The sequence below is a fragment of the Rhamphochromis sp. 'chilingali' genome, assembly GCF_963969265.1.
Source record: "Rhamphochromis sp. 'chilingali' genome assembly, chromosome: 22".
Classification (NCBI taxonomy): domain Eukaryota; kingdom Metazoa; phylum Chordata; class Actinopteri; order Cichliformes; family Cichlidae; genus Rhamphochromis; species Rhamphochromis sp. 'chilingali'.
Window position 1 is genome coordinate 9,343,772 of NC_137950.1, and position 19,573 is coordinate 9,363,344.

Sequence of the window (19,573 nt, forward strand, 5' to 3'; positions counted from 1 at the left end):
CCTGCGTTAACTTATTGAATTGATAACTAGTTTCATTCTCTCTGAAGTCTGTCTCTAGTGTCATAGGGTGAGAGGCAGCGTATACTCTGGACCGCTTGTCAATCTATTGCAGGCCTATCACAGAGAGACAGACAACAATTCACACTAAATCCCATGAATAATTTAGAATCACCAGTTAACCCAAAAAGCACGTTTGGACTGTGTGAGGAGATATCACAGGCATGTTCAAGGAAAACATGGAGACTACACAGAAAAGCCCCAACAAGCCAGCTGGTTTGAACCAATGACTGCAGAAAAGTAGTAGTTTTCTACAGTCATTGGTTTGAACCTGGAAACCTCTTGCTCAACAACCCAGTTGCTTTGAACTTCATGTTATATTCATAACATGAAGCAGGCCTGAACCCTGAAGGCAGCATGTGCCTTTTTCCTACATTTCCATCAGCAGATACAGCAACGTGGAATTTAAACACCTATTTTAACCATGTTTTACTCAGAGCAAACCACCTCTTGTGTGCTTGGATTGTTTCGGTTTGTGCATACCAGTAACTGATGGTGCACGTACATTGATTAGCGATGTGATGGTGTGTACTCTGCATCTGATGGTGTGGAAGGGTGGGAGAGGGCGTCTCGTATGAGAGACCCTGCAGCTTCTATCTCGCATTTCTCACTGTGTGGAATTTCACACCCCGCTAATGACATGATGCCACATGCAGTATGTGGCAGACACTTTAATCCAGTCATTGATCATATGCACTTGAAAAGGGCAACAAATATGCTGGCTGGAACTAAATCTAAGAGGACGATTGTTGCAGTGTGACTTTTCTCTCTCTCTTTCTGAACGTCTGCTATGAAGCCTTGAGTTGAGCATTTTCACCGTTGACATTTAGTATTTTGAAAGTGAAAGTAACCAGGGAGGTTTTTATAAACTTTGTTGGATTAGGGCGTAAGTGCAAAATGCAGGATTCTGAGACAGGTAGATGAACTAGAAGCGTTTTATTACAGCTGATAAAAAAATCCACAGAGTCCAAAGGTCCACAAGCAAAGAAAAAAAAAGAATCCAAAATAGGAAAACACCAAGAGGGAAATAGATGCTCTGACAAAGGACAAGGGCATTAGACACAGCTGAGGAATGAAGCACAGGTGAAGCCAGTTAGGATAACGATGCAGCCAAGTAAAACACAGGAGACGATGAAGATAAACTGACAGGAAAACAAGGAAGACAGCAGTAAGAAAACTATTAGTTTTATACAAACAGTAACTGCAAGTAAGATTACTAAAGAAAAGCACAGATGATAATATAATCATGTGAAGAGTCAAAGTCAAGCAGAGAACATTCATCATAAACAGAATTTACAGGTTAACCCCCCTATTGTTTGAGAATATACTTAAGAACAAAATATATTTGTCATTGAATGCTGTTACATTCTATATCTTTATTGTCATTATAAATACATGAAATATAGGGAGATTAGGTGCCTTCCTTACGGAGGCGGTAACACAATTGCATGGGAACACCATCACATGTGTGCCAATATTGCACGTCTTTTACACATGGTGCAAGGTGGTGTCTAATGCCCTGATGGCTACTTGCTTTAATGCTCCTGTTATGACTCCTGTTCAGCCAAGTACATTTTTTAATGTTCTTGGCTTTCCTACGGCAGTGGGACCTGTACAGTTCTTCAAGAGAGGGTAGAGGACAGTCGATGGTTTCCTGGGCAGTCTTAATGATTCACTGAAGTGTTTTTCTCTGTGCTGCTGTGGAGCTGAAAACCACACACAGAAGCAGTAGTAAAGGATGCTCTCAATAGAGTATTGGTAGAAGGACACCCACAGTTTTTGAGAGATGTTATTTTTCCTGATGACACTCAGGAAATAGAGTCTCTGCTGGGTCTTCTTTGCCTGCTCTGCCATGTTCCTGAAATCCACAGTGAGCTCATTGGTCTGATCAGGTAGTCTGTGCACCATGCTGTCAGTCGCTCTACTTCATCCCTGTAGGAAGACTCATCCCCCCCCCCCCCCCAGAGATGAGCCCCAGCAGAGTTGTGTCATCTGCAAATTACATTGCTAAAAGTATGACTCAGTACAGCTTTTTGAAACAACTCCAAATCCAGCACACCCACATCTCACATTTTAGTTTTAACATGTAGGGAACAAAAAAGAATGGTTATGTTTTAACAAGTTCTAGGCCCACTCTTTACCCCCTCAGGAACTCGAAATGCCCATTACCATGGCCCGACCATCAACCCAACACCCACTTCTATGATGCAGGACCGAAAACAAAGAGAATAGTCCACCTAAAATTATTTTACATAATGCTGTATCAATATATCAACTTTGTGTCCGGTTTGCTAGTCAAGTTTGTCTGAGTGCAGCTCAATGGATGTTGGGTTTTTATATTTTCAGTGAGTTAATGGAAGTATAAGAATTGGACAGTGTGGACAGAAACAGGGTAAAAGTGAAAATGCAAATTAATTTAGATTTAAAGAAAGGGGAAGATAGACAAAAAGTTGTTCATTATTCCGTTGATTTTGTACAAAAAACATCTGTATTGATAAAAGTAGTCACTCAACTATCCCAGTCATTGAATTCAGGTGCTCCAGTCACTTCCATGGTCAAAGGTGGATAAACTCAAGCACCATGCAGACTGCATGTGAAAATATTTGTGAAAGAATGGATCATGGTAAAGCGATAGGATGAAACTTGTGCCAGTCCACTGGTGAAATTTCATCACTACTAAATCACGCTTCTCTGTCTAGAAGTCCAATAGATGAGTCTGGGTTTGCTGGTTGCTGGGGGAACGGTTCCAACATGACTACCGGTCTACAAAGCACGGTCTATAAAGGCAGGTGAATAAGAGTGGAGACTGTAAACCAGGCCTTCTCATCCAACATCAGTGTCTCACTTTACAAATGTGCTTGTGGAAGAATGGCCCCAAACTCCCACACACACTCCTAAACATCACTAACCTTTGTGGAAAGCCACCTTGAAAGAGTTGAAGCTGTTAAAGCTGCAAAGGGTGAACCAACATAATATTAAATCCTATTGATTAATAATGGGATGTCAGTCGAGTTCATATAAGTGTGAAGGCAGATGAATGAATACTTTTAGAAATATAATGTGGATCTCCAAGGTGTTCAGACCTCTTGTGTTCAGATTTTGTTGCTCTTTATTTTACTTCAATTAGACAGTCAGAGGGCATTTCAGGGGCCCATACTGTCCAGGTGTGGGGTTCTTTGTTGTCTCATGTGCTTGAAAAGAAGGCAACTGGACTTCTTTACGTTCATGAAAACATTTCTAGTCTCCATTCAAGAGTCTTTGTCAGTTGTAAAACAACTGATGGAGAGTCTTAAGTAGGCATTTATCCTCAAGTGGCAACTGCCCCCTTGCAGGCGATCCTGAAAGTCATTGACCTACTATTAATCATTTGAGTCTTCACATTAGCCAAGTTGTGACAAAAAGTGCAGGTGGTTACTATCGCCTGGGCCAAGGTGTGAAACTTCTGTAAGACAGTGCCCCATTCCACCTCTGGCAAGGTGTGAGTGAGGAGTGTGTTTCATATTTATGTACATAGTAGTCATTTTTTCCCACAGGGAGAAAATGTCCAGTGGCTGTTACTGATCAATAACCAGAAAACAAACATCCAAACATAACTATCAACTTAGAAGGAAAAATAAGTGTTTGCCTTAAGACTGCCTTGTCTACCATCTACTATATATATATATGTGTGTGTGTGTGTGTGTGTGTGTGTGTGTGTGTGTGTGTGTGTGTGTATATATATGTATGTATATATATATTTGGTTATGAAATGGTTTTAAGCAACTCACAGCATGACATTTAAGGGTCAGTGCACCATGAATCACCTCCCTCTGTCCCAGATATTCATTTGCTCTTCGCTCGTTTCTGAGCTCTTCATCTGCATCTATTTCAAGGATTTATTTTTTTATTTTTTTTATTTTTTTACTTTTCAGGCTATTTGTACTGAATCTAAACTGACAGACAATGTATGTACATGTATTCACCATCCAAACTGTTCCGTTATTGAGCCACAGGACAAAGTGGAGCACTGCATAGATTGCTGGGGTAGGAAACAGATGAACATTATTGGTTTTTCCACTGTAGACAAGAAAGCAGAGGTGGCTTTGGAAAAAAGTAAAACTCATTACACACAGAGTAATTGAACACATTTGAACTAATTGCAGGGTTGTTGAGAGGACTGCTGCCATTTTCTCTTGTGCTGACATTCACTTAAAAAAGATTGTGGACTTTATCCTTTTATGCGAGAGTGCAGATAGATCCTAAACTATAGCTTATTAGGTAACATGAAAACTAATCTAAATATAGGTTACACAGCACTCTTTTGCTGTGTAACCTATACCAGGCAGAAAATACCTTTGGGATTGTTGCTGCTGTTGGACCTGGCCTATAGGACGCTGTTAAAAAAGTTTGAAGTATCCACTTGGTTCCACTGAGCACCATAACGAGATGTTCTGCAGATCTGTGGTTTTGTGCTCCTTCTTCTTTACAGCCTGTTGCTGTAGTACACAAGCCACAGATTCTATCTAAAACAGCGGTCCCCAGCCTTTTTCCCCCATAGACAGGTTTATGTCCGACAATATTTTCATGGACCGGCCTTTGAGGTGTTACGGATAAATACAACAAAATAAAACCACCACCAGTACCAAAAAAAAAGAAGATTTATTCATAACACACGGGAAAAGACCCAGGGTAACCGATTTAACGATAAAAACGATTAAAAAAAATAACGCTAAAAACCGATAAAAACCATGAATTTAACACCCGAGTCTCAAATCTCGTGGCCCGTTACCAAACGACTCATGGACCGGTACCGGTCTGTGGCCGGGTTGGGGACCACTGATGTAAGAGTCACATATTGCCACCCTGATGTCAGTCATTGAATTTTGGATTCCCACATAAAAAGCCTTAAGTTTGTTATCCTGGCTGTTGCCATCTGTCCATTGTCTCTAAAATATCTTATCCATCGTTTACTGACTCCATCATTTATTCCAACTTCTTTGCACCATTGCAAAGATGTCCGGAGCCCAATTCCATACGTGTGTCCACATACTTTGCCAATCAAGCTGATTCTGATTGTGGTAAAAGTGCACTTGGCCATTAAGCTCTTGGGTAGCAAGCAAACCAATAACTTTCAGCAAGCATATTTTAATATATAAATATTTTTAAATGTGGTTCTGGCAGCGTAACCAGTATGTGTTAGCTTTTGTCGTCAGACCTGTGTTTAAATCCATGCGCCCACGTTACATTTCATCTGGAAATATGTCACACTACAGAAGCTCTGAATCCTGCTTCACTCTGACTTTATAGGTTAGAAACGTCAAGAAGTCACAAGCCTTTAAAGTCACATACTTTGAGATGTACATGAACCATCCGTGATGTTAACTGGAGACAGGAGGCAAATATTTGGTCTCTAACAAATATGAGTCATTGCAGATAGAAAGCTTGAAGCAAAAAGCGATGACCTATTTATCAAAGTCGACTGCAGAAGTAGGGTGACCCAGTAACAAATCACTCCAAACACAAATTTCACCTCTTCTCCTCCCACATCTCTTTTTTCCCTGTTACCCCAGCTGTCAGAAGAGTGACTCTGAGTGCTTGTGTCATCCAAAATGTTTTCCTGCCCTCTCAACTCTTCCCTGGGGTCAATTAGAGGCAAACTACTTAATGATCTTAGTACGAATCTGTACTCCCGTGTTTTTGTCATGGTTATTATTCTCACAAAAGGCACGTGTACGCCTGACTCAGCCAGTCGCACAGAGCGAGGGTTATAAAGTAAGTGGATGTGGGAGAAGGTTGTGTTTGTTCACACTGCCTCTACTACACTCAGTGATGATGCACACGGACTTTCACGTTGGATCGTACCGTTATTAGACATTGTACCCACCCTCCTTACTCGCTTTATTCCCAGCACTTATGTCTCCTTATTCTTGCCACTGCAGTTTTGTTGTTCACGGACACACAAAGATGCTCCTGTGTTATCTTGGAGATGAGAGACGCCATGCAGTGCACTCTCTCCTTTATCTCTTTCCCCACGGCACATAAGACTCCTTTTATGTATCATTTGTATCATGCCAACGCACACTCAGAGATGCACAAACACGCTCAATGCACAGAAACAATGTTTCATGGTCTCGAGCACTCACAATTGCAGGCTGGTGCAAACAGCAGGAAGATGATTGGTGCGTGTGAATGTGTGTGTGGAAGTTATTGAGGGAGGGAGAGTGAGAGAAACTGAAGAAGTGTGAATCCCTTTGCATTAAAAAGCACTTAAACTTCTTGAAAACTCTAACTGCTTTTAAGTTTGTGACCTGAAAATGAATTTGAAGCTCCTGTTGCTGCATCATTAGCCTTCTAAAACTCTGCTAAATAGCTAGACACTCTGGAAAGTGAAGATATCTGGCAAACTATGAGCCCTTGCTTGTTAATTTATTGATAACCTAGTATTTTTCATGTTGCGAGAAAAACATATCGTCCTTTTCATCATAAAAAGCTGCAAATCAGAAAAAGTCTGTGTTATTAATAATCAATGTCTCGGTTATTTAAATCAGACGAGACGTCATCTGAACCTAAAATGATGGCCAATTACCAGCACCAGTTATTTTACCATTTAAATCAATGTGCTGTTCTCCTCAGCACAGTTTACTGAAGTTACTCTCAAATGCTCCAAAGGTTTTTTTTAAAAAAAAAGATTAGCTGAAACCCCTCAAATCTAAATCTCCAATAGGTTGGGAAAAATCTAACAAACATTTGCCACCAACGCTATGTTTTTTGCCCTCTAGGTTTTTTGGGTTCTAAAATGTTCCAAATTGCAAATCTCTGTAAGCAAAAATACAGACAACAGTTAACATAATGCCTCTAAAGTCATGTGTAAAAGACAATTTTCACAAGGTTCTATGTAGTCCTGTGTAGAAATAAGTAAACCCCTTAAACCAATAGGAATTAACAGGGTAAGTAGAACTGAGGTGCTGCTCTGTAGAAGCAGAGGTAGTAGTTCATGCTAAATAACAAAACAATAATCTTTATTTAAGACATCTTGGATGTGCTACCACACAGCAGGCTTATTATTTGACAGATCATTTCATTAAATGGCACCAATACTACAAATGTGGACTGTAGAGAAGTCCAGTACAGAGACACACTGCTGGCTACAGTTGCCTGTCTTGGCACTATTGTGTGTCAAAGTGACCCCGGCCCTAAAGTTAAACCTTCACAAAACCCAGCGGGTAAGTTAAAAAAAATCCACCAACTCGAGTTGTTGTGAAAGAGAGCATCAGTTCTTAGAGCAGTGTTGTTCTGTTATGGCAAGCAAGGCAAACAGCACTGCTTGCCCAGTGTAATCTAAATACAGACATCAATTAAAACAAACATGAAGTAATCTCTCTCCTTGCATCTCAAACAGCCATGTGTCTCATGAGCTTCTCTCACTGCCTGCGAGACAAGTTTCCCATCTTCTTGCCATCGTTGGCTATTGCCTCTGGAAGCAGGCTTGACTAAACTTATAATGTTTATCATTCAAGACAAGCTGCAGAGACAAGCTCTGTTTTCACTGAGATTATTTACGAGCTGTGTTGTGTGGAAATAAAGCTTTCATTAACAAGTAAACAAGCCCTCCGTCATCCTAACATACACATTTTCTTTTAATAACCACCTTGGCAATGTGTGATGTAGAGCTATTAGAGCGTAGTCTGAAAACGTTTTTTAATAACCTCTTAGGCATGTTAGTGAGGAAAGTCTGGATAATGGAGCGGTATACATCTCTACTTTCATAAAACAGGCAAGCTGAGAAGTTTCAAATGAGTTCCTGCTTGCCTTTCTATAAACTCACCCTATGCCACTGCTTTAAAGACAAAAAAATTGTGCCAGGCTGTACACATGTTCATTTCTACTGTTAAGTTGGGCATGGGGATGGACTTGGTTTCAGAGCCATGGCCACACCAGGAACTACAGTCTCACATCTGACTCTTTACACATTTACCATCGATTTGTAACACAATAATGTTACTTCCCTTCTCTAAACCGATTCATTAGGTTTAGATCGAAATGAATCAAACCTGTGGAAGCATATCTGGAAATCATGGCAAACAGAAGCCATTTCTACACAAGAACTATGCACAATGTTTGGAGAATCAGGTCGAGACATTGTCTAAAGTTGCCTGTTCTCACATGTAGCACACAACAGAAGGCAAAAAATCCAAAAACTTCATTAAAATCCACCTGAAGCTGCCGGAGGACACCGTAAAGAACATCGACTTCGATAGAGTACATCGCTTGGGGGGCGCGCGGTCGCGGACCGGGAGACCACGGCCTATTGTGGCCAAATTCAGTCAATTCAAACAGAAGGAACAGGTGAAGAGTCGCGGCAGAGAGCTGAAAGGAACGGACTTCAGCGTGAACGACCAGTTCCCCAAAGAGATCCTGGAACGACGCAAGGTCCTGTTCCCAGTTCGACGTAGCTTCATCCAGAAAGGCTCCCGTGCTGTCATCGCCGTGGACCGGCTCTACGTGGACGGACAGCTTTACCGCGACCTCGGCACCACACCGTGGTTATATTAACTGCACTCCAGATAAGAACCCGCTACACTCTTTTCTTATTCATTCACACTCTCTCCTTTAACATGAGTTTAAGCTAGTAATATCGATATGATGTCATAGCAGATATAACACCGTCACCCTCCGTCATTGCTTTAATTGGAATGTTTCCGTTTCGTTTCTTTTTTTCTTTTTTTTGTTGTCGCTCACAGTTCATGTGGTTTCTTTCTTTCTCTTGTCTTTCACTGCTGTGGTCACCTACTTCCCCACTCACCTACAAACAACACCCTCTATTTCTCCATATTTTCACAACACGATCACGCAAACACATCAGCTCAACGGCAGCACATTCACAACAGCCTCACAGCACGCACAGACTTGCAGGACACATAAGCAAGCCACGCTTGTTCATATTAGTGAATATTCACACACATAGTCAGACTTATGGAGTCTCTCACCACACTTCTTTTTCTCTTTCTATTTACAAACAAGGGATGTTTCCATATTCTCTCCACCTGTCTAAACGAAACACCCAGCATACATCATTAGACATACACGCGCAATTAAGGGCATGCTGAGGTTTGTCACATGGAATGTAAATGGAGCTGGCACCAGAGGAAAGAGGTTAAAAATATTTAACCAGCTTAAAAAACTACAGGCAGATGTTGTTTTATTACAAGAAACTCACAAACCTGTCACAGGTTTAAATGAACTTAAAACACCTGAGTTTCCTAACGTGTTTGCAGCCGGTTATAATTCTAGACAACGGGGAGTAGCAATTTTAATACATAAAAATGTTAATTTTACAGTACTCGATACAGTTATAGATCCAGAGGGTAGATTTCTAATTATTAAACTATCAATATTGAACAAAAAACTATGTATTGCTAGTATATATGGTCCAAATGTTGATGAACCCTCATTCTTCCACGGTTTTTTTAGTGCACTCTCTGAACACCTTGATTGCACACTCATTCTTGGCGGTGACCTCAACCTTGGACTAAATGAAGAAATGGATAGGCTCAACACAACAGGAACTCAGCGTAATTGGCAGTCCACAAATATAATCAAACAGTATATGAGCGACTTTGGTCTTTGCGATGCATGGCGCTCTCTTCACCCCACCAGTAAGGAATATACTTTTTTCTCGCATGTTCATCACTCTTACTCTCGTCTGGATTATTTTTTGGTCAGCAGCTCACTGCTGTGTGACATTTCAGACACTGAGATTCATCCTATAGCTGTCAGCGATCATGCTCCTGTATCTTTAACACTAATGCACAAGAACAATACTACGCCAAGTAAAAACTGGAGATTTAATATATCACTACTTAAAGATGAAGACTTTATTAAATACTTTAAAAAGGAATGGACTTCATATTTAGACTTTAATGACACTCCCGGAATATCTGCTTCTGTTCTATGGGAAGCAGGGAAAGCTGTGATGAGAGGTAAAATAATTTCTTTCTCATCACACAAAAAGAAAGAAGAAAACAAAAATATTCAGGAATTAGAAAAAAACATCAAATCACTAGAAGAAGCCTACGCGTCCCACCAAGATCAGGAAACATTGAACAAAATATGCAAAACAAAACTAGAATTAAATGAAACTATTAACAAAAAAACACAATTCCTTATACAAAGACTTCGCTTGCAGAATTTTGAACACAGTAACAAATCAGGTCGATTTCTAGCTAACCAGCTAAAAATAAATAAAGAAAAAATAACTATATGTGCTGCTAAAGATTTATCGGGGAACACAATATATGATCCTGGAAGAATAAACAACATTTTTAGGGATTTCTATGAAACTTTATACTCACCACAAATAAATCCATCTAAAAATGAAATTGATCTGTTTCTTGACAACGTAACTCTTCCAAAATTACTAGACAGTCAAGCAATGGAACTGGATTCGCCACTGACGCCAAGTGAACTCCAGGAAGCCCTGATAAGTATGCCCAATAATAAGGCTCCAGGTCCAGACGGCTTCCCTGCAGAATTCTACAAAGAATTCTGGACAATTTTGGCACCAGTATTCCACAGCATGTTGCAGGAAATCGAGGAAAAGGGCAGACTACCACCAAATATGAATTCTGCCAACATTAGTCTCCTGCTAAAACCAGGCAAAGACCCTTTATTTCCCTCAAGCTATCGTCCAATTTCTCTTTTAAATGTAGACCTTAAAATAATCTGCAAAGCTCTCTCAAAGAGATTAGAGAAAATGACCCCCCTCTTAATTCATCCTGACCAAACTGGTTTCATAAAAGGTCGGCACTCCTCAACAAACACTCGTAGATTACTTAATTTAATAGACTACTCATACGATAAAAACATCGAAACCATAATATTATCTCTAGATGCAGAAAAAGCATTTGACAGAGTTAATTGGAAATTTTTATTCGCAACTTTACACAAATTTGGTTTTGGAAACTCTTTCATAAACTGGATAAGAATATTATACAATTCCCCAACAGCTCGTATCAGAACAAATGACCAGACATCCTCCAGCTTCTGTCTCCTGAGGGGCACCAGACAGGGATGCCCACTCTCCCCTTCACTTTTTGCAATTTTTATCGAACCTCTAGCAGCAGCATTTAGACAGGCTACAACAATTAAGGGCATAAAATGTAAGAACATAGAACATAAAATCAGTCTCTATGCGGATGATGTGTTGCTTTTTCTGCAAAACACACAAACCAACCTCTCTGAGGTAATTACTTTAATAAACTGGTTTTCAAGAATTTCAGATTATTCAATTAATTGGCCAAAATCTACAGTTCTCCCCATTAACTGCTCCTTCCATAATTCTTCCTCTGCCCCACTGCAATCCGGAAATATTAAATATTTAGGTATTAATGTCTCTCCTAAGCTTTCAGACTTAACTAAACTAAACCACATCCCACTTCTAAAGAAAGTAGAAGGCGATCTGACTAGATGGAAATCTTTACCCATATCACTCATGGGAAGGGTCGCCACTATAAAAATGATGATCTTGCCAAAAATAAATTACTTATTTTTGATGATCCCTAACAAACCATCACAAGATTGGTTCAGATCTCTGGATTCATATATTTCCAAATTCCTTTGGAAAGATAAACCCCCGCGTATTAGCTTAAAAACGCTACAAAGAACCAAGGATAGAGGAGGATTAGATCTGCCTAATTTTCACCAATACTTCTTAGCCAACAGGCTTCAGTTCATCTCAGAATGGTTAAAACATACCTTCTTAGTTGAGCCCTGGCTAGATGTTGAACAGGCACTATGCAAGGATCTAGAGATTTCAGACCTACCATTTATTAGCTCAAACATCAAAAGACATGAATGCTTTAAAAGTATCAACATCAGCTTTTCTCTAACAGCATGGTGGGAGTTTCTAAAAATAACGGAGTCTTCATTAATCCCATGCAAACGTACACCTATCTGGAACAACCCTGACATATTACAAAACAATAATATGATTAATTTCCCAGAATGGAGTTGTAAAGGAATTAAATACTTAGAACATATATTAGAGGGAACAGAATTTATTCCATTTGACAGACTAGTTGAACAATATGGGATCAACAAGACAAGGTTTTTAGAATATCAACAAATTAAATCCATAGTAAAAAAGAAATTTAACCTCAGTCAAGTTGAATTACAAACACCACTAAGTGCGGCACATTTTCTTACTCTTAAATCCCCCAAATTATTATCTAAAATATACAGAACACTTTCTAAATTAGATGAATCAATATCCCTTCCTACTGCAAAGTGGGAAGCAGATTTATCAGTCAACCTAGACCAAAACTTCTGGTCTCAGATTTGCTTAAAAACTTTTAAATTAATTAAAAATCCCAGTCTGCAATTAATACAATACAAAATACTTCATAGAGTGCACTATACAGGTCATCGGATGTTCAAGATGGGCTTTACATCTTCCAACAACTGCTCACACTGTCAAGGCAATACACCAGACAATTACATCCACGCTCTTTGGTTCTGTCCACCAGTGCAAAAGTTTTGGCGCGAGATATGTGAAGACTTATCAAAGTGTCTGAAATGTAACATCCCAACTTCCCCCTTAGTGTGTCTACTGGGCAGCTTAGATAATGTCACTTCAGAAAAGAATATAGCCCATATGATCTTCACTGCCCTATGCATAGCCAAGAAAACAGTCCTCATGAACTGGAAAAATAAAAATAATCTTAATTCTAACCAATATAGAAATTATCTATTAGATTACATTAGTCTTGACACAGCCTCTGCCACCACATTAGATCAATTGCTCTGGGCCCCTTTTATCAGCTCCATCACCTAGTGGGGGTGGGGGGTCATAGTTTGGTCCCGCCTTCACTGTTGTGATTGGTGAGGGGGTAGGGACAGGCTTAGGGCGTCGGGGGGTTCCCGGGAGGCATCTTCCTTGGGGGGCTCAACCCGGGGTAGCGGTCACGTCCGGTTGGGGGCTCTGTTGGCTCTCAGGTGACTGTTTCCTCGCGGCTGCGTGCAGCGGGGCTAGGGGAGGGTCTGTGCTGACGGACGTGGGTTACTGACCTGGCAACCTGGCTGCCCCTGGGTGGGTCCGGGATGGGCGTGAGGTTCTGGGGGCGCTCCGTCTCTGGGCTGGGGCCCGGGCCGGGCCTCGGGGGCTTGGGTCCTGGTTGGTGTGCTGCCGGGGTTGTTGGCGGGTGGGTGCATGGGGGCCCGGCTCTGGAGCAGGGTGCCGGCGGTGCGTCGAGCCGCCTGGGGGGCTCTTCAACTGGTGGGGGGGATGGTCACATCTTGCAGGAGCTTTCTTCTCTTCAGGAGCTCCCTCTGCAGGAGGGGGAGATACAGGAGAGGTGGAGGAAGATCTCAGCCTGGGCGTTTACCGTCTTATGTAGTCTGGAAGATGTGTGGATGGTGGGGTGGGTGCAGTTTTCTCTGTGGTGGGGTTGGGTGGACTGTCCAGGGCTCGGTGGAGCCGGAGGGCGCTACTGCACTGGGCCCCGGTCTGATGGGCCTGGGCCCCCCTTCCCTGGCGGGTCGCAGAGGGTGGGAGTGCCTACTGGGGTCAGCGGGGGAGCTGGCCCCAGGGAGGGGTTACCTGCCCCTCCCTTCCTTCCCTCCCCATCTCCAGCTGCCTCCCTCTTCCTGCTCCTCCACAACCACCCACACATGCAGGGCCTTGGAGTGGGGGTATGTCACCAGGGTGCAGAGGAGGCTACCCCCCCCCCCTCTGTCCCCTTCTGGCTGCCTCTGCCTCAATTTTATCCCACAACTTAGACATTCACATTATTCACACTCTCATTACACATACATATAGGATCTTGGGGGTGGGCACAATCACGGAGTCCAAATTACCATCAGGGTGTACACCCCACCCCTGACGTCGTTGCCCACCTCTCAATTTTAAATACACTTAGTCATTGAGGGCTAGCAGGAGGGACTATGCGCTTACCTGCTGCTCCTTGGCAGGTAGCTCCATGCCCTCCTGGGTTTTAATTACACCTTAGAACACATATGCATCAACACTACAATGAGCGGGTGGAGGGAGGTTTGGAGTCTTCTCCCACTCCCATTCTCTGCGGCCTGCTGGAGCGGGAGGGCTAGTAGGAGGAGTTGGCCGTCCGACTGCGGTCTGGGGTGTGGGGCCTCCCTGCTGCTGCGGAGTCGGGGTGGTCTGCCTCTCCCCACCGCAGGGAAAAGGGTAACACCACCTGGGTCTGGGTGCAATTCCCCCCTCCAGGGGCAAGGGTACCTAGACCCGGTTTGTAGAGTACGCTTGGGGAGTGTGATTGTGTGTACAGCGTCTCTTTATGTCTGTCTCCACGTTGGTTGAGTGTGGAGTGAGTGCATATGAGAGCATGAGGGTGGGAATGGATGTTTGTGTCTGTGTGTGCCTGTATGTCTGTGTCTATATGTCAGGTTGGGTATCAGACGCCACCTCTCTGGGGACACCTCAGGCCCTCCAAGGTTTGGAGGCCTATCTCCACCCACCACCACTTCCCCTGCCGGTGGCGGACTCCCTCAGGTGTCGGTGTGTTGGTGGTTCTTTGTGTCTGGGGGTGGGCGTCCGGGTACACACCGGCTCACTCCTTGGCGGCCGCTTGTCGGGGCCTGGGGCCTGGGGCTCGCTCGGGCCCCTTTGGAGGTGGGGTGCCCCCGGCCTCTCGGCCTGGGGCTCGGTCACTCAGGCGCAGCTGGGGGCCGGCGGAGCTCACGGGCGCGTCACTGCAACTCCCCCTGACTTCTGCTCCGCGGCTGCTGGGCGAGCCCTCATCTGGGACTCTCCTCAGCTCTTACTGGAACAGTGGCGCGGCTGCCCCTCTGTTGGTCTTCCATGGTCTCTTGTGTTCTGGGGGCCTCTGGATGTCTGGAGTTTTGATCTCCTCCATACCCGCTTCACACCCTGGAGGACGGGGCTGTGGCCCCCCCACACTCCCTAGCAGATCATTACATGGAGAAACCTTTGGAATGCAAGCATGCTGATCCACACAGGTATGCACACATGGGTATTCACAGACGCGGACTAAAGCTTTCTTGGCTGCTGCCTCAAAGCACACTGTGCGCTGTCTATCTTGCGTGCTGCACAATATCGTTTATTATTTAGTAAATATTGATATCTATGACTAGCTAGTTTATTGTGATGGTGCTTTGTTTTCTCTATTATTATGTTGCTCTTTGTTGTTTGCTGTCTCCTCTGTTTGTTTTTTTTGTTTGTTTGTTTTTTTCTCCATACAGGTGACCCAGGAGTTCTTTTTTTTTTTTTTTCTCTCTCTCTTCCCCCCCCTCTCACCGTCTCTTCTCCCCTTTGGTTTTCTTTCTTCCTCTCCCCCTCTTTCTCTCATTCATTCCCCCTGTCCTATTTATAAAAAAAAAAAAAAAAAAAAAAAAATGACAAAGGATGAACTGAAGCTCTGCCATCACGTAATGTCGCATACTGCTGTTTCTGATGTCATTTAAAAAAAAAAAAAAAAAAAAAAAACCTGTGGAAGCATATCTGGAAATCATGGCAAACAGAAGCCATTTCTACACAAGAACTATGCACAATGTTTGGAGAATCAGGTCGAGACATTGTCTAAAGTTGCCTGTTCTCACATGTAGCACACAACAGAAGGCAATTTTATCCGTGCCAGATGCATTCTTTTACTGGAAATACTTCTGCTTTTGGGATAAATGTTCACTGGATGATCATTGGCTAGTCTCACATCTGTACAACACATCACAGGTCCATCACAGTGACTTGGAATAAGGAAGCTAGCATTGCACACATTTAGTGGATCCTATAAATAGGCTCACCGTTGGAGGTTGGGTGGCTGTCTGATCAAAACCATTTTACAACCAAATGTTAATCAAGTGTTGAATTAATAGCCAGTGTGTTGTGATCGCTTGGTTATTTATTGGTCCAATAGCTTCATGACAGGAAGATGGAGGTATTGATAATGATGATAAGGACGATGATGGCATAAAAAGGACTTTTCCCCCCACTAATCTGGCAAATGCTGGAACATCAGTACCACTAGGTTATTTACTTGTGTGTGTGTGTGTAGTCTCAGAGTTGTGTTAATGTTGTTACCATAATGGCTAACTCTTGACATTTCTCCATCCCGCTGTTTCTGAAAAATGTTCTAATTTATTCGACTAGTACATCCTACCATTTTCTGTAATACTCTCTGTCTCTCTCACTAGTGAATAACATTTAAAAGGTATACAGTGTACACATCTGTACCTCTCTCACATGTTTTCTGCTTCCAACACTGTGACACTATACAAGCACTATATTCCACCAATTTTGTCTTTCTCTTTCAGATGACCTCATGAAGGATGTTTAGGTATGTGTGTGTCAGAGTGAACATTCGTGTGTATCCATCCATCCCTGGGGCTCACATCAAGTGCACTGGCTGCATCAGTGGACTTCATTATTGCTAATAGCCAGGGATTTACTCTTTTACTCCTAGTTTGTTCCATTGTTCATTAACCTCGGTTCATTTAGCTTTGGACCGACTGCCTGTCAGGGATGGAACTGTTTCACCCAAAGTTACCAGTCTCAAAGTAAAAGGGCATATTTTTTTGTTTGTTTTTTAAACTCATGTTAATCCTGCACTTACAGTTCTCCTCTGAAGTTTACATACACTCATCATGAGAATAAATCACTTATCATTTTGGTGATTTTTTTAAACTGTTCTTTTTCCAGGCTGGTACATCTTAAATATAAAGCTCAATAAGTTTTAAATTTATTTTGGATTCTGGGTCCAAAGTATACACGCAGACTCAAATATATACATACCCTAACATTTGATTAAATGTCCCTTAAGAAGTTACACCTTGACCAGCTGCTTTTGGTAAAAAAAAGAAAAAAAAAGAAAGAAGCTTGTGGCATAAATATTAGACCACTCTTTTATGGTTTTCAGGGTTTTTAATCGCTTTTTATCGTTATTTTTTAATCGTTAACTCGGTTTCCTGTGCGTTATGAATAAATCTTTTTTTGGGAGGGTACTGGTACTGGTTTTATTTTGTTGTATTTATCTGCGACACCTTAAAGGCCGGTCCTTTAAAATATTGTCGGACATAAACCGGTCCGTGGCGCAAAAAAGGTTGGGGACCGCTGGCTTAGGAACACCATGGAAATGGTGGAGGAAGAGGCATAGGGAGATGCTGGTCTGGACATTGCTGCTTAGACTGTTGCCCCATAACATAGAACCAAAAAAATGGATGGATGGATGCGTGGATGGATGGATGCATGGATATCTAACATTAAATACAACAATGGATAAGGAAAAATGCTTTTTATAACAAGGAAAAAAGCAATTACTTGGAAATCTATGGAACGCCAGGACTGCCATAATGAATTAATTAAATACACCATTAAATAATTAATTAAATGTGGCAATAATTAATTAAAATTGGAATTAATTAATTAAATAAATAGTTATGACACATGTAATTAATTAATTATTGACACATTTAATTAATTATTTATGTATTTCACATTTTAATTAATTATTGACACATTTAATTAATTAATTATTGACACATTTAATTAATTATTTATGTATTTCACATTTTAATTAATTATTGACACATTTCATTAATTATTGACACATTTAATTAATTATTTAATGATATATTTATTTATTTCATTTTGGCAGTCCTGACGCCTGGCTCTCATCATGAAATAATTTTATCTGTCAGCCTCACCCATCAAACTCAGGGGGCGGGGTTAACGCTGATCGAGTCAAAACCATTGCTTTGGCCTGGTGGCCATTGTTTCTAGCACACAACAACCGGCATGTGGAAGCTAACAGAACTGGGGCCCGTTCTTCGTACGTCGCTCACTACATCCAAGATCAAACCATCGCGCTAACCGTGAGCTCGCTAATCCGGTTCTCCGAACACACCTTCCGTTGACGATTAGTACAGCTGGACGCAGTAATGTGAGATCACTGGGTGTCGTAAAAGGGCATCGATAGTAGAAACATTGATCGGCAACCCTCTGATTGGTCGGCGAAAATGTCGAAGGAATGCGCTCGGCTCGGTATTTTTCGGCAGCAGAGCAAGAACTCCTGAGTGAGGGATTTCAGGAGTTTCAGAGTTTAATCAGAACGCAAGGGAACACTGCAAAGGCTGCAAAAGCAAGGAGAGAGGGCTGGCAGAAAGTTGCTGACAAATTAAACTCGTAAGTAATTTAATAATAATAATAATAATATATTGGATTTATATAGCGCTTTTCAAGGCACCCAAAGCGCTTTACAATGCCACTATTCATTCACTCTCACATTCACACACTGGTGGAGGCAGCTACGGTTGTAGCCACAGCTGCCCTGGGGCAGACTGACAGAAGCGAGGCTGCCATATCGCGCCATCGGCCCCTCTGGCCAACACCAGTAGGCGGTAGGGTAGATTTATTATATTACACTATATTATCCAATATTATATTACATTATATTATATTGTTATATTATATCCTCTTTCACATTAGAGCCACAACAGGACCCACTAGAACATGGGAACAAGTAAAAGTGAAATATAAGAATATTCTATAGAATGGTAATATTTATCACTTATATTGCTTTTCGTCTCTTGGAAAGAGAGCCTGAAATAATCTGTTTGTTTGTTTATAACAGCAACCAAGAAAAGGGCAGAGCAAAAAAAGACAGGTGGTGGTCCTGCACCCCCTCGTCAACAAGTTGGTTAAGTAAATAATATCCTCACGGGAAAATCGATATCTCTCAATGAGCACACTGTCGCGCTGAGCTAAAGGATCCTGTCTGTCCCGCAATATACGCTGAATTCTGAGGACTCTCCTTATCAATCTTGCACCTTCCGCAATGGGTTGCTCGCGTAAACGGACAGGACATGGCTGCGACAGGCTTCCCAAATCCACCTTGGCTTTTATAGCCGTGGTCTCTCATCTTGATTACACGAAGTAATTTACAATTACTACTCTGAAATATGAATTACATCTGTAATAATCACATACATGTAATAGAATGTTAATAGTACATTTCCCTTTTTTAGGAAATGACCTGTATGTATCTGTGTGACATCAATAAAAGGATCAAGTGCTGCATTATCTTCAGTTACATTGATGTTATTTATTTATCGCTGTTGCTTTCGTATAAATGAAGCGGACATACCTGCGTGGCCGCGATCTAATCCTGTTTACATAAAGTAAACCTGCTCCCGAGCAGGTTTACGCTTACGGCTCTGTTGCTATGACAGCAAGTCCCGGATGAGCTTCGGGGAACCGAACGATCCAAGATCACGCGAAATCGTCAACAATCTAATCCAGCTAACTTACTTAGCGAGGTACGAAGAACAGGCCCCTGAGCTTTGAAAAACCCTGTTTGTGTGTTACCAAATACCGTTTTAATATTTTTTTAGCCGAGAATGTAGTGGTTTAATCTTCATGTGTCTGGTCGGTTTGTCAAGATACAGCCTCTTTGCAAAAGTGTTTCGATGATTTCGGAGATGTCTGCCCAGTCTCACGGCAAAGCGTGGGATAGACCCGCTCGCCTCGCAAGCAATCCCACCGACAAAGCGC

At 42.0% G+C, this 19,573-nt stretch overlaps 1 protein-coding gene across 1 annotated transcript in view; it reads left to right on the forward strand.

The window, feature by feature from the left end:
• Window positions 1-19,573, forward strand: part of shisa8b (shisa family member 8b) — a 48,025-nt gene that overhangs the window by 16,931 nt on the left and 11,521 nt on the right. The window lies entirely within an intron of this gene.